A 23,017-nucleotide genomic window follows, 5' to 3' on the forward strand; every position below is an offset into this window, starting at 1 on the left:
GTGCAATATATCCTCAACTCACTCCATACTACCTCCACCATCCCTAGGAGAAACTTCACAATTTTGAGGAGGAACATAGGGCCCATTCCTATCATTTCTATTACGATAGTTACCCCTCTTGAAGTTGTTGTCGCGGCTATAATTTCCATCTCGGACATTATTACCTCATGGTTATAGTTACCATAGTTTCAACCTTGGTTTCATTGACCTTAGCGCTAATTCTCCTGATTTGAGCCTTGGAAATTTTGTCGAAAACCCCCGTCTACTCATTTACCGTATAGGAATCCTCCTCATAATAATATTCATAATTTGGTGATGGTGTTTTAGACATGTATTTCACTGCATTTATCTTTTATGCACCCCTAGTGACATGTCTTAATACCAACCCAAGCTTAGATCTCATATGAGTCATCTCTTCACAAATCTCATATGTGGCTGGGTTGTGTGTGGATTGCACTGCGAAGGTATTTCTTCCAGTATCTGACTTCCTAGTACTCCAAGCTTTATTATTCCAGGAGATTTTCTCAAACTTTTCGACAATCTTGGCATAAGGACACTCCCCATAAAACCACCCTCTATAGTATCCAATACCGCTTTATTATTATCATCATGTCCCAGATAGAAGTATTCTTTCAGTGACTCATCATCTATGCGGTGATTGGGGACACTTCTCAAAAACAAAGTGAATCTATCCCCAAGAACTGCTAACTGCCTCTCCTGGTAGTGCCACAAAGTTGTTCACTTTGTATTTGTGATTTAGTTTCTTGGAGACCGGGTAGTAATGTGCTAAGAAAACGTCTCTTAGTTTGTTCAAGTTAAAATTGAGTTATAAGGGAGCTTAGTGAACCAAATAGCAGCCTCTCCCATCATTAAGAGAGGAAATACTCTTATCCCTATTACATCCAAATTCAAATCAGGCCTCCCTACGCAGCTTTTACACACTGCCCTTACGTTAGATATATGGGCATGTGGGTCCTCAGAAGGTAGCCCTGAAAACAAACCTCTAACAGTGAGAATTTGCATCAGACTACTAGTTACCATAAAGGTCTGTCCTTGTGGTAGAGGGGGCAAGAAAAGTGGCACATCAGAGTCTGCAATATTATCATAACCTCTATAGTATTCTTGAGGACGTGGAGCGGGATTTTGTCCCCTTTGTTAATTTTCACAATGATCATCAGGTAATAACTGACCATGAGCATCAACTAGAGCTAGGATGTTCTGGTTTAGATCATCATCGTTAATACCCAAGTTTCGATTCATATTGCATAGTGTACGCTCTAATTCGTGGTCGTAGGGAAACGAGAGTTCTCTTCCTCTCCGTGTATTTAGCATACAAGGAAGTTAGTTCTGCAAGAAAAAAATAGAAAATTAAAATAAAGAAAATATTTACTAAACTTCAGTAATAAGTGTAAGTTAATCTAAAAGCTACTATCCCCGACAGCGGTGCCAAAGTTTGATATGCTCAAACTTACTTCTCAATAAAAAGTAAATCAGTCGTATCAAGTAAAGAACCCAACTAATAAGGTTTGGGTCGATCCCACGAGGAAAATAGTTCAAACATAACTTACTCTATTATTACTATTATTTGGTCAACTATTTCCTTAGTAAACAAAAGATAGAAAAGGGTTTTTTAACTCTAATTTAAGGAAAATAATTAACTAAATTAAAGTAAGCAACTAACCGATTCAAATCTCGGAGCTTAATCAATTAATAAAAGTAACTAGGGCTTAAGTGTTCCCCACAGGTTCCTAACTTTATAATTCTAACTATAACAATTCTTTCCTAGTATCTTGCATGTAAAGTAATAAGTTATGTATCTCTAAATCCTTGGTTCGGCATCTAGAAATTTTCACACCGCACCTTGGTCCTGCTACGTGCGTTGCTATACTAACTGTTACCTTTACCTCATATTAAGCATTGTATTTGATATTTTACTAAGTTATTACCTCGTACGAACCGAACTAGCCTATTAGATAGTGTACACTAAATCTATGTTGATAATTGTTTTCCTATTATCTACCTCCTTGGTTCGGCAAGTAGGATTAAGGCGAGTTCTAACGTTGGCCATCCGTTAAAAAGACATCTAAACGAAAGAATTATCAATACATCCAAGACACTATTCTAGAAGTGGTATTTTAGTTAGATTTTATCTCATTATTCACCCATGGTACCCACAACCCTAGTTATGGAGTTTAGTTACCCATGGTCATAATCACACTATTCATATATTTAATATAAGAATTCATGCACTTACTTTAATGAGAAAGAATAAAATCAAGAAATTCACTTGATCAATCAACAAAAACACCAACAGTCAATTCCATAAAAAGTGTATCAATTACTGAAATTAATTCAATATTTGAACAAGAAAACAAAAAACTATTGAAAAGTCTAACAAAAAGTCTGAAAGACTAACCTTCTAACGAAAAGTCAAACCCCAAAAATGAGGTTTTTCAAACTATTTATAGTAAAAAGAAAAATCTAATAAAAGAATCATTCTAATTACATAAAATTTGTGCAAACGCGTCTAAGTCGAGGGACCTCGTGACGGACAGTAGTGGTCACGGGCAATCATGGCCTCCGTCATCCCATACTTCATAAATTCTTCTACTGCTTTCTTCATTACCCTCAACGAACATGTATGACAGACCGTTCCTAGCAAGACTGTCTGTCGAGGGTCTCCGTTCCATAATACTTTAACTTTTTGGAATTTGGGTACTGGGCTACTCTCTTATCATTACGAAGAACCATCACGACGGTCCATCGTGGCTATGATGGTCCGTCCTGGATTTCCGTAATCCCACACTAGGTCAGACTTCCCCATCTTCTTTCATCAGCTTCTCTCCTTACTATGATGCCACCTACGGACCATCACAGACTCGACACGGACTATCATAAGCTCCATAGGTGGTATGTTCTCCATTTCTCGCTCAAAAACTTCCGCGTTCATCTTTGAACAAATTTCCTGCAAATAAGGAGAAACTTACATAAAAATCAATACAAAAAGGCTTTTGCACACACACTAAACTTAAGGAAAAGCATTAAAAGTACCGTAAAACCACTGTACGACAGTATGCCACTTCTTTTGTGTCGAATAGTTGGGACGAGATGAGCAGGTTCCTCACAGGTATCTCAGAGGAAATGGAGGAGGAATGTTGGACTGCAATGCTCCATGAAAACATGGACTTGTCCAGACTAATGGTGCATGTTCAGCAGGTTGAGGATAGCAGGAAGAAGAGGAGAGTCCTTGAGGTCAGGAATCCTAACCCTTCTGACCTGACAGGTTCCAACAGAGGTAGAGGAAGGAGAACTTTCGGAGTTTGTAATCAACCCAGATTTAAGAAGGAGCATCAGAGTTAAGGGAGCTCTAAATCTCATAGGAGTGCAGCACCTACAGGAAGTAGACCTGAGCCCAAGAAGGGCAATAGAGGTGATGTGCAGCGTCCCAGAAAGGAATGTGTCAAGTGTTGCCGTATTCATAGTAAAGACTATAGACTAGGGACAAATGCCTACTTTGTTTGCAGAAAGAGCGGACACATGGTCAGGGACTGTCAATAGGATAGGGGTCAGGCTGGAGGTAATGCTCAACCTAGGCCTAATACCAAGAATGCTACTGTAGCTGAGCCGCGTAAGAGAAACATATTCTACTCCTTGAAGGGCAGGGAGGAGCAAGAGAAGTCTGCTGATGTGGTCATAGGTATGCTTCAAGTCTTCTCAACTTCTTTTTATGCTTAAATTTATCCAGGGTCTCCACTTTCTTTTGTGACTCCCTTGCTTGCTCTTACTTTTTAAACACTACCTGAGGTTTTGGATGATCCCATCGTAGTTAGTACTCCCTTAGAAGAAAATGTAAAAGCTGATAGGGTTCATAAAGACTGCCCAATAGCAGTAGGTGGAAAGACTATGTGTGCAGACCTTGTTGATTTACCCAAGACTAACATCAATATTATATTTGGTATAGACTTGCTCCATTGATTATATGCCTTCATGGATTGTCGTAGTAGGGTTGTGAGATATCATTTCCCTAATAAAGTGGAGCTGGTCTGGGAGGGTTACAATTCGAGTCATTCAAGTCCCTTGATTTCAAACCTAAAAGCTAATAAAATGATGTCAATGGGATTTTGATCCCATCTTGTGAGTGGAAATGATATAGATCATGACATTCCTTCCATAGACTCTGTGCCTGTAGTGAATGAGTTCCAAGCTTTTTTTCCCGATGATTTTCCTTGAATCCCTCAACCTCAAGAGATTGATTTTAATATCGACCTAGATCACGATACCAAACCAATTTCAATTCCTCCCTACAGAATTGCTCCAGCTGAACTCAAGGAGTTGAAAAGCTGAAGTTAAATATTCCACTAATAAAGGCTTCATCAAGCCGAGCATATTCCATTGGGTTACTCCAGTGTTGTTTGTGAAAAAAAAGATGGAACCCTTAGGATGTGTATCTATTATCAGCAGCTCAACAAAGCGACTCGAAAAAACAAGTATCCACTTTCAAAATAGAGGACTTATTCGATCAGCTCAAAGGGTCTAGTTCTTCTCAAAGATTGATCTTCATTCTGGGTATCATCATCTTAGGGTTAGGGATGAAGATATCCCAAATATAGCCTTTCGTACCCGTTATGGTCATTATCAGTTCCTAGTCATGTTATTTGGTCTCACTAATGCACCAGTTGCGTTTATGGACCTCATGAACCGAGTCTTCCGTGAATACGTTGATTCTTTCATCATAGTATTCATTGATGGCATCCTCATCTACTCTAAGACCAAGGAAGATCATGAATAGCATTTGAGAATAACTTTGTAGGTACTTACACAACATCAGTTGTATGCCAAATTCAGCAAACGTAAATTCTTGCTTAGATCAGTGACCTTCCCGCGTCATATTATGTCCTATTAGGGTGTGGAGGTGGACCCCAGGAATACTGAGGCTGTTGAGAACTTGACAAGACCTCTTACTCCTATGGATATCTGTAGCTTTCTAGGATGGGTTGGATACTACCGCATGTTCGTGGGTGGTTTTTCTTCCATTGCTTCCCCACTAACAGCTTTAACTAAGAAGAAGACCATGTTCGAACGGGCGGAGACTTGTGATAAGAGTTTCCAGGAGCTCAAGGAGAGACTCACTTCAGCCCCAATGCTTACGTTGCCTAAATGCGGTGAGAATTACAATGTTTATTGTGACGCATCTAGGGTTTGTTTGGGTTTTTTTCTTATGCATGGTGGTAAGGTGATCGCCTACGCGTCTAGATAGCTCAAGATTAATGAGAAAAATTAACCCACTCATGACCTCGAGTTGGAAATTGTAGTGTTTGCATTGAAATTGTGGAGTAATTACTTTTATGGAGTACATGTGGATGTTTTCACATACAACAAGAGTCTCCCATATGTGTTCACGCAGAGGGAGTTGAATCTACGTCAGCGGAGGTGGTTGGAGTTGTTGAAGGACTATGACATGAGTGTCCAATACCATCCAGGGAAGGCAAATATTGTAATACATTCTTTGAGATGGTTGAGCATGAGGAGTGCAACCCACGTTGATGATGGAAGAAGGAGTACGTGAAGGATGTACATAGACTATCCAGACTGGGTGTGCCGTTGATGGCTTCTACTAATGGGGGTGTTTCAGTTCATCCCAGTTTTGAATCATCCTTGGTAGCTGAAGTCAAGAAGGGTCGGCATCTTTATCATGTGTTGATGGAGTTTGAGAAATCAGTGTTGATAAAGATAAATGAGTCCTTTGCATATAGAGGTGACGACATATTTAGGTACTAGAACATGCTTTGTGTACCAGACGTGGATGATTTGTGGACCAAGATTGTTGTAGAGGCCCATGATTCAAGGTATTTGATACATCGAGATTTCACCAAGATGTATCATGACCTCAAGAAGATCTAGTGGTGGGATGGAATGAAGAAGGACATTGCTGAGTATGTGGACTGGTGTCCCAATTTTCAGTAGGTTAAGGCGGAGCACCTTAATCCTAGTGGTCTCACATAAATGATTGAGGTTCCGACTTGGAAGTAGGAGTCCGTTTACATTGACTTCGTGGTTGGTCTTCCGAATACTAGGAGACAACATGACTCTATATGGGATATTGTGGATAGGATGACTAAGTCTTCCTAGTTTATCCATTTGACGTCTACTTACAGGGCTTAGGATTATGCGAGACTCTACATTGATGAGATGGTGAGGTTGCATAGATTCCTTTGTCTATCATTTCGGATAGAGGAGCTTATGTCACTTCGCATTTCTGTAGATCCTTCTACAAGAGCTTAGGCACACAAGTAATGATCAGTACTACTTTCAATCCTCAGACATATGGGAAGGAAGAGCGCACCATTCAAACGTTGGAGGACATGTTGAGAACGTGGGTCATTGACTTCAGGGGTAGTTGGGATGACCATCTTCCATTAATAGAGTTTTTGTATAAAAGACACTATCACTCCAGCATTGGCATGGCACCGTTTTGGGGCACTGCATGGTAAGAGGTGTAGGTCTCCATTTGGGTTGTTTGAGGTTGGAAATTCATCCATTTTGAGTGCAAAGATCATTCACGACACCTTAGAGAAGGTCAGGGTGATTAGGGACAGGTTGGCTAATGCTTATAGTCGGCAGAAGTCTTATGCAGATAATAGGAAGCAACCCTTAGAGTTTGTTGTTAGTGACCACGTCTACTTAAATATATCACCCATGAATGGGGTGATGAGGTTTGGAAGGAATAGAAAGTTGAGTCCGAGGTACGTTAGCCATACGAAATTCTACAGCGTGTGGGTGAGGTGGCCTATGAGTTAGCATTGCTTGCGGAGCTAGATTTTGTTCATCCAATCTTTGATGTCTCTATGTTAAAGAATTTCCTTGGAGATCCAGCATGGATTCTGCCTATTGAAGGTTTGGCGGTTGATGAAGATTTTTCCTATGAAGAGATTCCTGTTGATATTTTAGAACGGCAGGTGAAGCGACTGAGAAACAAAGAGGTTGCCATAGTTAAGGTATTGTGGAGGAACCATCTTTTTATGGTGCTACGTGGGAGACCGAGGCAGATATGAGATCCCTTAATCCTTATCTTTTCAGCTCTTGAGGTTAGACTTCCTACTCTTAAGTCTAAGTTTCCTTATCTCCTCTATTCTTTGTTGCTATTGCTTGACTGTGTATACTACTTATGATATGATATGACTGGCATTGTGCTATATAATTATAAGTGTCATTCGGGGACGAATGTTCCTAAGGAGGGATAACGTAACAACCCAAAAAAGGCCATGCTAATTAATGTCTAATATACCTAGAATGCCTAGATTAGACCGGTTTCACACAAATTGATGCATGTGGAACAAGACCTCAGAACCTATGCACCAGCCAAGACAACCAACTTTGTGAGTTAGTTGAGCTACTCAAGGTAGGGTCAAGCCATGTAGGGCACCCGAATATTAAGATTCACCCGAATGAATCTTAACTGAAATTGAAAGGGGTAATCTTATGTTTGGTGGGTCTAGGGGTAAAATGGACTTTTCTAGTATAAGGGTAGTATCCTAATTACCGTAAAGATTTAATTAATTAATTAATTTATTTATGTGAGTAATGGAAAATTCGGATAGGGATTACCAGAATTTGACCCTTTTCGCGAGTTAAGCTTCACCCGGGTTCGATCCTGGGTGGAAGCAATGTTAAATCTAATTAATTTATATTAATTATCTGATTTAAGTAAGGGCATGATTAGTAATTTCACCTAATCAATTAAAAATTAGATTTTTAATAATAAATGGCAAGGAGTCCTAGTTTGGCTAAGTCTTCAACTAAAACTTCTACTCATACACTTACTTTCATCTCTTTCCACTCTCCTTCTCACGTCTCTCCACAATCTTTCTCACGTCATCATCAGCAAAAAGAACAAAAATTAAATTTCATCACTCTTGAATAACTTGTACACTAAAATTCAAAGGAAAAACTAAACTAAAAATGAAAAGCAAAATCTTTTTTCAAATGGTTTGCGCATGATTTTTAATTGGAGAAGCATTTGTTTTACGTTGGAGATTAAAGCAATTGAGATAAGGTTTCAAAGGTGATAAACGACGAAAAAGGTATTGGTTTACTTCCTCTTGGTCCCTTTCCAAGATACCCCTAAAATTCAATTGAATTCCAATCCGAAAACTAGGAATGTTCCCCTTTGCATGTCCCAGTCACTAGCTCCCATAGATTATTGTAGGTTGGGTATGATTTCTAGTAGAATTTATGAATGTGAAGTGTTTTCATGACGATTATGTTCATGTATGTATGTTCGGAATTATGTGATGATAAACGTATGCAAAATGTGTGTGCAACCGTGTTCTTGGGCATGGTTCGGAGTATGAAAATGGCATGTTAAAACCTTGTGTTTTTGTATAAAATTACATGGAAATAATTCATATAATAATTTAATAAATGACTAAAGAATTTCTCATAAAAATCCAACTTATACATGTTGAGAATAAGTGGATTGAAAGGATGACCGAATTTCCAAAAATCTGGAAATTGATCATAGCATGGGCAGTGTGGAGGATTTTGATTTTTAAAATATTTTTTAAGATGTTAGGTCATTAGGGATTGAACCCAAGACCTCATCATATGCATCTACTAAAAATTCAATAATAAAAATGAGGTAATGGGGATTCAAAATGGGGTAAGGCTCAACTGAAAGAATAAAGAAGGAATGAATTAAAAATTGAGGTGTGTGGGGATCGAACCCACAACCTCGGATAGGTGAGGAACTTAGGGGAAAAATTAAAAAAAAAGATATAATGAGGTTGTGTGGAATAGATATCATAATCTCTTGGCCTAAAACTAAAAGGGAAAAAAAGAAAACAAAAAAATAGATGTGTGGGCGTGCATCTTGACCTCGGGTCCCCAAGCCCAAAATTTTAAATCGAAATATAGTAAAGACTAAGTGTTGCCCAAGAGATTTGAAATCGGGTTCCCTTTCCCAACTCCGTATTGATATATAAGTCTTACATGAATAAATATTTAATGAATGCTGCCATAGGAATCAAACTCGTGACCTTAGCATACTCACAAGATGCATAAGTCTTGTACCAAATAATCTTGGGTACATACGAGTCACTAAGACGAAATATGAATGAAGCCTCATGGCTTGTACGTATGGGTTTCATACATCCAGCGTACGTTTAAAAGTATGTGAACCTAAGATGTATGTGATGAAATGATGTGGCCTCAGAAGCATTACGTATGTGTTTAAAACAAACTAAAAGGCCAAGTGCATTGGCACATGACGAAATGAACATTAACGTAAAGGGGTGAGTAATTATGAAAATCTAATATGCTAAAGTTAATGAATGTGGTGACTATAACATAAGAGGATAATATGAAAGACGAGATCAATCTCAAATGAGCCTATGTAAATGTTAACCAAAAAAATCGTACTTACCTATGAGAGTGTAAGATTAATAAAGGGACCTATCTCTATGAAGCACTCTAATGAAAGTATTGAGATTAATGCACACTTAATACTTATGATGAGATGAGAAATCATCTAATAAGCAATAATGCCCTCATGCTAGAAGCCAGCTTTTATGATGTGTAAGATAAATGTAATGGAACTTTATACGGAGCACCAATAGGCTAGCTATGAGTCGCGATTCTTTCTTTCAGGAAGGCAGAGGTTTATGTAAATCTCATGAGATGAGATTTTCCATTTGGGCGGGTATGGGTATCCTTATATCTCCTAGTCTTTGAACTTATGCACCCAATATTGGGTTCTACCAAGGTTCATTTCCCTATACATGCTATCATGTTTTAGTTTTACTTTGGCCGCTGATTCCACCTCTTTTTGGTATGGGGTAGACACTGGATTTAATTGACCTCACATGATCCATGTCGGTTAAAGTTAAAGTGCCCAAATAAAGAATGAGGTCAACCTCAAGTATTGCACACAATGAAATGAAATCTACCAAAGGTGTTTGGATAGGATAATCAAGAGGTGAAATAGATTCAAGTATGACACTAGCTCATTCTTGGTCATTTCAAAGTGAACCTGATGAAAGTCTTAAACAAAATCGTAGGTATACGAATGAATGAAAATGTAGTATGTATAAATATATGAAGCAGACTCAGTGTTTGTGAAAGAAGGCTCCCACGTTGAGGTCCCATATGTTGATCCCTCAGTTGGGAAGTCCTAATGATAAGATCGTGATACCAAGGTCTCATGATATAGAATGGATGATATGTGATATATGTTTGTACTATATGAAATATATTATGTGTTGTGTGCAATATGAAAAGAATGGTAATGCATGCTACTATCATAGCATGAATTTTCCTAATCTTAGTTGGCAAGATCAACTAACTTGGCTTTCCATAATTCATAATCATTAGGAGAGACATATTCTTTATCATGCATGTCCTTGGTGTGTACTTGCATACACCCATACTTAGTACAAGTGTGTACTAATCTCATACAATCCTCTACTTTTAGGTGCAGGTACATGTGGGTGCTAGAGCTTACGAGACTACGTTGACACTATCCGGACGTGGAGCATTCATCCAGAATTCGTAGGCCCTCATGCTTTATAGGATGCTTATCTTTTGTATTGTAGCTTAGATGTAGGCATGAGCTATTGGAGGATGTTCCACTACCGTTTCTTTATCACTTATTTCAGACGTTGTATTGGTGCCATTTTGGCAACTTTATATTTATGTAGCTATGAAATATTTCCTCATTTGAATATCTCATTATTACATTTTTGTTCTGAACTGATGTGATATAATGCGATTCTTACTATGAAGTCTATGTATAATTCGAAGAAACAAAAGTTTTAAATTTTCTGCTAACATTAACCTATACGGTTTTGACTAGGGTCTAGATCCCGGTAGTGACAAAGGGGACTGGTCAAGATCAAGCAAGGGTTCTAGCTCCGATGCTCCAAAAAGGAACCACTTCTATGCTCTCTTCTCTAGCGGTAAGCAAGAGGAATCTCCCAATGTGGTCACCAGTATATTACAAGTTTCTCTATTGATGTTTATGCTTTACTTGTGCTATGTTATCATTTGTAACTTCTCTAGCAGATAAAAAGTTTGATGTTCTACCCAAGGTTTTGATTTAACCATTTTCGGTTGCAATTCCGGTGGGTGACTCCGTTGTGGCAAGGAGAGTCTTTAGGAGTTCTCTGATATCTTTGCTGAATAGAGTTACATGGGTGGAACTGGTGGAGCTTGATATGGTTGATTTTGATGTTATTTTGGGAATGGATTGGTTGCATGCCTGTTTTGCTTCCATTGATTGTAGAACAAAGGTAGTGACGTTGAACTTTCCTAATGAACCCGTCTTATAGTAGAAGGGGGATAATTCAATTCCCAGAGGTCGTATCATTTCGTGTTTCAAACTCTGTAAAATGATTTATAATGGGTGTCTTTACCATATTGTAAGAGCGGAAGCTCTTGAGTCTGATATTCCTCCTATAAAGTCGGTCTCCATAGTGAGGGACTCTCTAGAAGTTTTTTCGGATGACTTGCCGGTAATTCCTCCTTAGTGGGAAATAGACTTTGATGTTGACTTGTTACCGGATATGAATAGCATTCCAATTTCTCATTTTTGGATGGCTCAGCAGAGTTGAAAAAGTTAAAGCTCCAACTCAAAGACTTATTAGATAAGGGGTTTATTCAACCTACTATTTCACTATGGGGAGACCCAGTGTTGTTTGTTAAGAATAAGGATGGGTCCCTTAGGATGTGACTTCACTATCCTCAACTCAATAATGTCACCATTAAGAAAAAATATCCTCTCCCTCGGATTGAAAACTTGTTTGATCAACTCCAATGGGCAAGCTACTTTCTAAGATTTAATTGAGTTTGGGGTATCACAAAGTTAGGGTAAGAGATGCGGATGTACCTAAATTGACATTTCGAACTAGGTATGGTTACTATGAGTTCCTAGTAATGCACTTTGGTCTTACAAATGCCTCGGCACTTTTCATGGACCTAGTGAATAGAGTGTTCTGGAATTAACTGGATTCATTTGTGATTGTCTTCATTGATGATATCTTGGTATATTCGATGAATGAGGGTGAACACATGGACCATTTGGGAGTGGTATCGCAGGTCCTTAGGAAACACCAACTATTTTCCAAGTATAGAAAGTGTGAGTTTTGGTTGAGATCGGTGGCATTTATTGGCCATATTATCTCAAGTAATGGTATAAAGGTTGATCCAAAAAAAACAAAATGGTCAAGAATTGGCCTAGAACATTGATTCAAACTGACATTAGACGTTTGTTGGATTTAGTTGGGTACTATAGTAAGTTTGTGGATGGATTTGCATCCATTTCTTCTCCTTTGACTACCTTAATTCAAATAGTGTTAAATTTGAATGGTCAGAGGCATGTGAAAGAAGCTTCCATATTTTGAAAGATAGGCTTACCTCCGCTCTGGTTTTTGACTTTACCAAAGGGTGCCAAGGGTTTTGTGGTATATTGTGATGCTTTCTGAGTGAGTTTGGGTTGTGTCCTTATGCAACATGGGAAGGTACTAGTCTATGGCTCTAGACAACTCAAGGTGCATGAGAAGAGTTATCCAACTCATAATATTGAATTGGCGGTCGTAGTGTTTGGTTTGAAAATATGGATACATTACTTGTATATTGTTCATGTGGATGTGTAAACCAACCATAAGAGTCTTCAATATGTGCTTATTCAAAAGAAGTTAAATCTCCGACAAACAAAATGGTTGGAATTGTTGAAAGATTACAACATGAGTGTTCTCTACCACCCCGACAAGGCCAATGTGGTTGTTGATAATCTAAGTTGTATGACCATGGGTAGTGTTCCTCGCATAGAAGAAGGGAAGAAAGACCTAGTAAAAGATGTTCGTATGTTTTTTAGATTAGGTGTTCGGTTGGAAGATTCCCCTGGTGGTTTTATGGTTCATAATAACTCCGAGTCATCATTATTGGTTAAGGTGAAGTCTAAGAAACATCTTGAACCAATATTGATGGAGTTGATGAAATTGTTACTTAGCAAGTTCAATGAGTCATTGTCTCGGGGGGATGGTGTGCTTAGGCACCAAGGTAGATTATGTGTACCGTGTTGATGATTTGGAGGGAAAATTTTTTGAAGAAGCTCATGCTTCCCTATATTCTATTTATCCGGGTAGCAATAAAATGTATTGTGACCTTAGAGATGTTTATTGGTGGGATGGATTTTTTTTAAAAGGGTCGTACCGGAGTTTGTATCCAAGTATCCAAATTGCCAACAAGTTAAACTCGATCCTATAAGGCTTAGTGGGCTAATCCAAGAAATGGTTTCTCCTACTTGTAATTAGGAAGAAATCAATATGGACTTTGTTGTTGGGTTCCCTCGAACCCAGAGGCAAAATGACTCAATTTGGGTTACAGTGGATAGATTGACAAAATACGCTCGCTTTATTCCTTTTAAGTCTACTTATACGGTGGAGGATTATGTAAGGATCTACATTGATGAGATTGTGAGTCTTCATGGTATCCCTTTGTCCATCATATTAGATAGAGGTTGCTCAATTCACTTCTCGTATTTGGAGGTCATTTCAAACATGTTTGGCTACTCAAGTGAAGCTTAGCACCGCTTTTCAAACATGACGGTCAAGTGGAGCATACTATTCAAACCTTAGAAGATATGTTAAGATCTTGTGTGATAGATTTCAAGAGGAATTGGGACAATCACCTACTGCTTATTGAGTTCTCCAATAATAATAGCTACTATTCATGTATTTTCACGGCACCTTTTGAAGCACTCTATATTAGGCGATATAGGTGTACGGTTTGTTGGTTTGAGGTTGGTGATTCTTCACTCCTTGGTCCCAAAATAATCTATGAAGCTTTGGAGAAGGTTCGAGTGATCAGGGATAGGTTCAAAACAACCTATAGTCAGCAAAAAAAACCTATGCCGACAATAGAACAAGATATCTCAAATTTGAAGTAGGGGATATGGTGTACTTGAAGATTTCACCTATGAAAGGGGTGATGAGATTTTGCAAAAAGGAGAAGTTAAGTCCCCGATATGTGGGTCCTTATAAGGTTTTGCAATGGGTTGGAAAGGTTGCACATGAGTTGAGATTACCTAGTTAACTAGCTTCGGTTCATCCGGTATTTCTTGTCTCCTAAGAAGTGTATCGGAGATCCTCTATCCATTCTTCCTATTAAAGGTTTAGGTGTGGATGATAGTATTTCCTATGAAGAGGTTCTGGTGGAAATTCTAGGTCTCCAAGTCAAGAAGTTGAGGAACAAAGACGTGGCCTCCCTAAAAGTCCTATGGAGAAACCACCTAGTTGAGGGAGCAACATGGGAGGCCGAGGCCGTCATGAAGTCTCACTATCCTCATTTTTTTTCTAATTAAGGTTAGTTATTCCTATTAATAATGAAAATAACGAGTAATGTTGAATTTTTCTTGTTTTGCTACTATATGCATAATGAGAAAAGACATAAAGTCACCCTGAAGTTGCCTCGAATTTTTCAAAAGACGTCTTAACTTTGCAACTGTCCTATTACCCCACTAAATAATTTTGAATAGATATAATTACATCATTTTTGGTCCATATAACATAGTGAGTATTGTTCACTCTCTCAAAGAGAGTGACCAGCCTAAAATAACTAATATAATTTTATTTTTACACGTATTTTATGAAAATGTATATTTTCTTATTATTATAACTTCTTTTCATTTTTATTTTTTCTCTTTCTTTCTGCTTTCTTTTCAAAAATTCATTTTCATCTCCATTCATTGAAGCTTCTTACTTTTAGTATCACAATCTGTACGACAACTTCACCTTCTTTTTTTTATAAGTATTAGTTTTACTCTCTTTATATTGAAAATTTTATGTAAGTATTTTCTTACATTCCGAACAATTCGATAAACTCATTAGATTTGAAGATGATTCGGAAGTATCATATAGTGTTTTTATTCGATTTAAATTAAGTTCTTTCAATTTTCTAGAAATTAATTGATTCTTTTAAAATTATCATTTTTAATTTTGAATTTATATGAAAATGAGTAGTTAATGATACTTTCAAGATTTTAAATTTTCTTTAAAAAATAATTAATTTTTTTATCAATAATTCAATAAAGTGTAAATAATTGTATGAATTTAATAAAAAAAAATTACCGATGAAGAACAAGAAAAACAAAAGAAAAAAAATGGAAGTGGTTTCAATTTGACATGGTAGGTGAGTGGTGAAGAAAATAAAAGAAAGTGAAAGGATGAATCACTTGAAAGTGGAGATGGAAGATGAAATGAAATTTAACATATATCAAAATTAAGATTCATAAAGTAAGAGAGAGAGAGAGAGCGAGAGAGAGAGAGAGAGAGAGAGAGAGAAATAAAGAAAGATAAAGGAAAACTTTAATATGAATTTTTCAAATATAACACGTTCCATGAAATGATTGGGGGTGTGAAGTCACTTGCTTCTTAAGATTTGGGACTGATCAAAAAATGATATAATAATATCTGTTATAAATTGTTTAGTGGGGTAATAGAATAGTCGCAAAATTAAGGTGTCTTTATAAAAATCCGAGACAACTTCACTGGTAACTTTATGTCTTTTCTCATGCGTAATTATGGTAAAAGGTTCATTCTAAAATAAGTTTTCATATGAAAATGCTATTTTTCTTAAATTGCACTTATTTTGTGTTTTGTGTATTGTTGCCTTCGTTAAATAGTATTGGGATTGTTAAATAGTTTGAATGAAGTCCTTTTGGGGGAAATGAGATATCTTATAGTTGTGTACGATGACAGTAGAAATATTAAGGTGTAAATTTGAGGAGTGTTGAGAGAATGTGGCGATGTTGTGAAAAAGAAGGGATTTTATTCCATGAGTTGAGATATCTGATGCCCAAGAGTTTAGTGAGGTGATCCTTAAGGGTGTTGCCCTAGATTAAATCCTAAGATGAGAGTGTTATACTTGACTTGTAAGGTGATGTTTATTCTTGGTGTGCATGAGTTAAGGGTAGTTTGACTTCCTACCTTGTGAGAGGTGTAGTGGTACTTTGAAGTATGAGACCTTTGAAGATGGTTTTACCCTAAGTGGGGGAGAATGAGTTGAATATAAAGGTAGTTGATATCCTTGTCTTTCCTTCTATTATTATTTAAGTTTGTGGCCAAATCCTTGGTAGTTTGGTAATGACTAAGAGTCTTGCATATTAGTATGAGTTGCATTTCTCTTTATGTTATGAGTGTCTTTGATCACATAATGTTTAAAAATTGAGGATTCCAAGCTTAGGGAAACGAATAAGGATGTGAAGAGGCCTAGAATTGATGAACTAAGTTAACCCAAACTTAAGAAGAGATTCTATCATTAAGAGTCTCCCATAGGGAACAAGGATAAGGTTCCAACCGAAATTCCCAAGGATGTAGCCATGCTTTTGAAAGTCCTAGGTGTGCTACTTGTGGAAAGCTACATTTGGGTAAGTGTCTTACCAGAATGGATGTTTGCTTTGGGTGTGTTAATAAGGGTTATAAGATGAGGGATTTCTCGGTCCTCAAGGCAAAAGGGAAAGAGGTAAACCAAGCTCCTAAAGGTGGCCTAGATCCCAATGCTCCATAAAGGAGAATCATTTCTATGCACTTGAACCTCGGGTAGGGGACTAATCTGGAATGAAAGCCCTGGTAAGTCTTAATTCTTATAGTTGCTTGGTTGTGTTGTAATATGAGTTTATATGGTTTTAAATTTCATATGTTCATGCCTTCTTGATAAATTGCTTAAAGGATAAATTATTGAAATTTCATGCATGTTTCACGGTGTGAATTTTGGGACTCACTGTAAAATTTTGAAAGTTAGAAAAAAAATTGTTTTTCCATGTTTTTTGGTTTAAATGTGTTTAAAATGATTTATATTAGCATGTTTTAATGTTGTAGAAGTTAGTTCCTCCATAAATGAAGAATGAGAATGTGTGTTGAAGTGTGGAAATTATTTCCAAGAGTTGTATGTGTTGCCTAGCAAAATGCATGTCAATGTGTAGTTGGTGTTACTTGTAAGTTTGGTGCAATGGCTATGAATGTTTTTATGTTTATTTGATATTTTATATGATGCTAATTGAGTCCTTAATGTACTTAAAAGAGTTTAGTGTCATTCGAAGACCAATGTTGTTCCAAGTGGGGGAGAATGTAACACCCTAAAATGAACTAAGGTGAACTAGATCTTCGTAAATATTTCATGAGTTAATTTTGTTTTAAAATGGTTAATAATTATGTCCTTAGTAAGTGTATGAAGTTTGGTGACGTTTGGAGGTCAAACGTCCATGACGTTCGGAAGGTATGCCTTAGAAAGTGCTTATGTTCCTTCATGTGTTTTAGCAAGTTTTACGTGTTCGTTTTGATAAAAATTGATGTGGGATGTTACTAAGACCTAAAATACTATGTGTAGGGGTTTAACGTCCAAGTACGACCCCTAATAGGACCCACAAGGGGCCCTAGAAAAGGACCCCATCCCTTTGGCAGGATGCTGCCAAGCAGTGAAAAACGATGGCTACAAGGGATGGACCGTTGGTCAAACAACAGCCCGTCGACCTTGGGAGTCGACCGGCCCTGAGGGCTAGCAAATCCTGCACAATATAGAGCCTCAAACCCAATGAAAGGACCCTATCTAAGGGGCGTCGATCGGGCAACTGTCCATCTGTGAAGGGGAGTCGATGGTGCTTGCATAAAGCTATCAAAAATTTGCCTTGGCTTGGGGTGTTTGGTAAATTTACCCCAAGTCTTTTATGAACCATTGATGAATATTTAGGGTCTTTTAGGTATATTAAGAGGGTTCAACACTAAGACCTAATTTTAGACTTCATCTTCAAAAACCTAAAACCCTCTCTCAAGAAAGACTCTCTAAAACCTCTTGGAAGCTTGAACTCAAAGGATGGCTTGGAGGACTGGTTGTGGTCGTGGTATTCATCAAAAATTAGTGGGTTTCCTTATCATTGAGGTATGGTATTCATCATTGGACCTTTTTTCTTTCAAGGAGTCACTTCAAAGAAATTTCTAAAAGGGTTTAAAATATCAAACTTCTTTATTCCTTGACTCTAAGTATGGGTCTTTGTATGAAAACGTTTTATTGATTAAAATGAGTTTTTCTTAGTATTAAATGATGATTTTAATGTCAAAACCCCAATGAAAACATGTTTATGCTTTTTATCAACTTTTAACTTATGAAATGGGTTTAATAAGCAAGATTAGTAAATATTAGGGTTATGGTTTCTTGATGGTTAAAATGTAGTTTAGCTACTGCCCTAAGGGATATTTTATGATAAATTGTTGGGTAAATATTGAATAGGTGTTCAAAGCTTGGATGAATGGTAAGTTGGCCTCATTGTTTAACTCTTATTATGAAATGCTCTTGAATGGTATGGTCCACCTTTAGTGGCGGTGTTTACTTGAATATATGAATGTGAATTTACATGTGTATTGTGAATAAATCCATGAAGGCATATTATGTGAAATAAGATGATAATGATTTTGTCTTGTTAATGTGCTTTATGAAGCTTGTTATGTGAAGTATGCTAGAGATTATGTCTAAATGAACTATATGTTTATGTGCAGCATGTTAAAGTATGTAATATGATGAATGAAGGTGTAAGCATGTATAGAAGTCAATGTTATAAACATGATGATTATGTGAAAGGTGAGTTCACATGTACACACACACTCACAGTTTGAGTGAATGAATGAAGTTAAAGAATGTGCATAAAAAGGGGAGTTTTGAGGTGAACACTCATTGTGAATTGAAATAAAGTGTTTAGTAGCAACCTCACTGTTCCCAAGAGCTTTCTAAGATAGATTGGAGGTTGGATACCCCATTATGAGTTGAGAGTACCCTTCGTGAGTTTAGATGTGGTGCTAATTAGCTATCATTTGACCTAAAGTAATGAATGTTTAAGACTCCGTGGGGGAGTTATGCTTAGCACCGAGGATTTGAAGAAGGGGTGGGTGCACATTGTGAGAAGAGATGTTGTACCCAATGTACCTCTTGAAATTAGTACTCCTCGTAAGTAGAAAGAGTGAGTTACTTAGTAGCAATCTCCTTATCTCTTAACTATGCGCCCACATAGGTGTAGCTATTGGATAAGCCATGTAAAAGCTAAAAGAATGACCCCACCCTAAGAAAGTGGGGAACCCTCATCCGATAAGGGTAGTATTGGGATTCCATGTCTAGCTCTCATGGTCTATGTCGGTTAAATCTATCCCCTACAAAAGAATGAATGAACTAAATCTCCCAAAAGAACGTAGTAAGTGGTGGTATGGGACGTTATCTATCCATTGCACTAAGTAGAACTTCCAAAAAGGGAGTCTTGGTGTGTTTATATGAAGTGTATGAACTAAGTCTCCTAAAAAAATGTACTACTTAAGGTACGTGGTGGTATGGGATGCTATCTATCCATTGCACTAAGTAGACCTTCCGAAAGGAGAGTCTTGGTATGTTTTATACTAAGTGTGTTAATGAGATATCATGTGTTGTAAATGAAGTTAATGACTTAAGGTCTAATGTTAAGAAAGCATGTTAAAGTTAAGTTTTGTGTAATGAATTTATGAATGACTAATGTAGTGTGCTTAATTGAAGGGAACCCTCAAGGAGCACTAAGTGGGAGTAGTAGTATGGATGTTACTCTCACATTGCACTTAGTATTACTTACAAGTCCTATTGGACAAGGGCACTTACATGAGACTTTCATGTATGATTGCTCTTCTAATGTCTAGTCTAGAGTGTGGACTTGTTTCTCGTACGAGGTAAGCCTATGGTTGGTAGTCTTAAGAGTCACTTAGGAGTGTATTAAAGGGGGTGTATAGGTGGTTCTTTCATATCCTACCTTAGTGAATCTTAGGATACCTTGGTTAGGGAAACTTTGAAGGAAAGAGTTCACTGTAATGTAAAATGTGTTCACTGTAAAGTTGTATGGTTTATTGAAAAAATTTTGTTTTGGTTCTGAAATTATGTTTATCTTTTATTATGTGCTAAATGATGATTCTTATACTATTTTAATACTATGTTCATGAAGGTTTTACTTATTTGGCATGAAAGTTTTATTTATACTAAAATGTCCCTTTTTGCATGTTTTTGCATATGTCATACTTAGTAAATTATTTTGTACTAACCCCATACTTTTCTATACGTAATAAGTATAGGTTGAAGGCAAGTTGAAGACTAGAAGGCAAGCTTGGGAATCGACTCTCTCAAGACTAAGTATATCCTCATATATTCGAGGGCATAGTTATATTTCTTAGTTTCTAGCATTAAAACTTATTATGTTATTTCATTTAATGTAAAGGGTCATGTCCCTACGATATTTATGTATTTAAGTTGGCTTGTGAAGACGAGATCACTCCTTAGCTTTTATGAAAGATGTTTCCTTTTTTAATTTATTCGTGAAAAGTTTTAATTCAGCACTACTTTTCATGTCATATGTAATGAATGATAATTAAGGCTTGTACAAGACCTCTGAAAGGTTAAGTACGCAATTGTTCCGACCTAAGGGTTGCCCCCTTCTTCTAGGGGGTACTTTCGGGTGTTATGTGATTTTTTACAACAACGGTTATATATATATATATATATATATATATATATATATATATATATATATCATATTTCTTCCTTTTCAACATAATTGACACTTGTTCCAACAAAGTAAAAATAATAATATCATTAATATTAATATCATCAGCAAAAATGAACTCTTCATCAATTATATTTTACAACTTATCAACAAAAAGGTAATTCATATTGGTATACATAACCATCAAAACTGTATCTAATCAATGATGGTAACCACAACACTTTCATCTATGAAGTTTGATTTTTTAGGTCTAGGCCTCTATGAATATTCATTTGTTACCAACATAGTCACTCCGAGCCTTTAAAAATGCATAATTTTATAGGATTGAAGCATATCTCATATAAAGGGTTTCAGAAATAATTCCATAAAATGGTACTTGTAATTCATCACTCAAAAACACATCGTATACAGCAACAAAAAGTCAACAATCTCTGCATGGTATATCATCAATTAAAAAATATAATAAACCTTATAACATCACATTTCAATAGTGGTGAAACAAAAAAAAACATGTGTTACTTACAGATTATTATTGTTTTTTTGTTAGGCAATATCAGTAACATGTATGACTTCGAATGGGTGAGATTTGTTCTTTCCTTGGTAAGATTCAAGAACTGACCAATTGGTTTGTTCTTTTTGCTCAAAAAATCGCTGGATCAAAGATACTTTGACAACATATAGACAACTTTTGAATCTCAACGTATAATTTTTATTTAGTCCTAGATGAGGACATCGAATCATACACCTTTATGCATCATTCCTTCAATATAACGAATGTCAAGACCTAATGAAACTCCCCATTACAATTTACAGAGACATAAACCTCATATGTGAAATGCCAACACAGTCCAGCAGGTATACCAAACCCTTTGATAATGTCAACAATTTTATACTCATTTTTAGGAACAGCATTGACATTGTCAATGTATGTTTTGAAAAAAAAAATAATTAGTAGTGGTATGTCGATATTTCGATGACTCTATTTCTTTGACTTCTTTTGCAAATAGTATATAATGACATTCACATGCTACAGATGCATCAGCAAATGTGTTTTTGTATCAATTATTTGTATGTATTCATGTTTTAATCAAAATATAAAATTGGGCATTAATTTACCTCATTAGTCCATCACCTATTTGATTGAGACATTGCGTAGAACCAGTCCTTCTTTGAAAATGTAACTACAGAATCACGTTGTATGAATTCAAGATTCGAGCAATTTGCTAAGTTGTTGATCGTCCTTGTCTCTTCTGCAATTATGTAATCATTATAAATAATTATTTAGTGGACAACAAAAAGAAATATTAATAATAGTTGAACAATTTCACTTTTTTGTATGATGCTTGTAAAGATCCTCATTTATTCATTGGGAGAAAGATGACATTAGTTCTGTGAACCCTCGCCGTCAATGTTCAAACCTTCAAATGAATATTGTTGCTTCACATCACAACTGATGACTTTCTTCTCTTTCTTTCTCTTTCTCTTTCTCCTTCTCCTTCTCCTTCCCCTTCTCTTTCTCCTTGCCTTTTTGGTTTGAGTGTGATATTGTGATTGGGAAATAGATTTTTTCAACCTGCTACACTTCAAAGGCTATAAAATCTTCTTGGGTATATGGATATCAATTTTGTAAGTCATTTAATATTAATGAGTTCTTTAGAATGACTAATAAAATAATCATGTTGCTACTCACATTCTTCACGTAGACAAAAAGAGCATTTGATATTAGAAGATGAATCAACACCTACAAAAGATTGAGTTGTTGTCATAGATGAAGCTTCTTGTGGCATTTAATCTACAAGATAAATAAAAAAAAGGTTGAGAGCTTACAATTGATTATAAAATAATAATGGGTAGCAATTTATACTTATGTTGACACAAATGAATATTTTTTGCCACAGATGTACCTTTTGTTGCCACAAAAAAATCTTTTGTTTTTCATTGTCCTTACACATAGGTGACATATTCCAATATATGACAATTTTGTTGGAATATGTACCAATATCACTAAAATGTTGCAACATACAGCACATCTTTCAATAATTCTACAATCATATGGAAAAAAATGGTCACAAAAAGAACAACAAAAAATGACTTTTCACTGAATGTTAACAATACATTTACATTTTCTCAAAATTAGGGCTTTTTTGAGCTTTTTGAGAAACAATAAAAATAAGTACCATTACATCATTATTCAGTTTTCACATTTATAGAACGACTTATTGTTCATTAATTCAAGAAAAAAATTAGTATTGTTCGAAATTGTAAAATCTTTCAAAAAATCACTTACTCATTTAAAGTCGAACACGATCTTCAATTCAAAAAGATGAGAGAGTTACGACCGGAGATGAAGAGGAAGATATAATAATGGTGAGAATATTTGTTTTGATAGTCGGATTTTTGAATTTTCTAAGGAAGAGGAAGAAGATAAGAGAGAACATCACGAGAAGAAAAGACAATTCTATCTTC

At 36.3% G+C, this 23,017-nt stretch overlaps 1 long non-coding RNA gene across 1 annotated transcript; it reads right to left on the minus strand.

Annotated features, from left to right (window-relative positions):
- Window positions 1-2,318: 2,318 nt before the first annotated feature.
- LOC104649010 (uncharacterized) lies at window positions 2,319-23,017 on the minus strand. Its single transcript, XR_003248267.2, has 5 exons — window positions 22,839-23,017; window positions 22,242-22,343; window positions 21,880-22,124; window positions 21,668-21,801; window positions 2,319-2,965 (listed from the first exon to the last, which is right to left on the minus strand). It is a non-coding gene; the product is annotated as an uncharacterized lncRNA (long non-coding RNA).

Source organism: Solanum lycopersicum, chromosome 9, assembly GCF_036512215.1.
Source record: "Solanum lycopersicum chromosome 9, SLM_r2.1".
In the NCBI taxonomy this organism is placed as follows: domain Eukaryota; kingdom Viridiplantae; phylum Streptophyta; class Magnoliopsida; order Solanales; family Solanaceae; genus Solanum; species Solanum lycopersicum.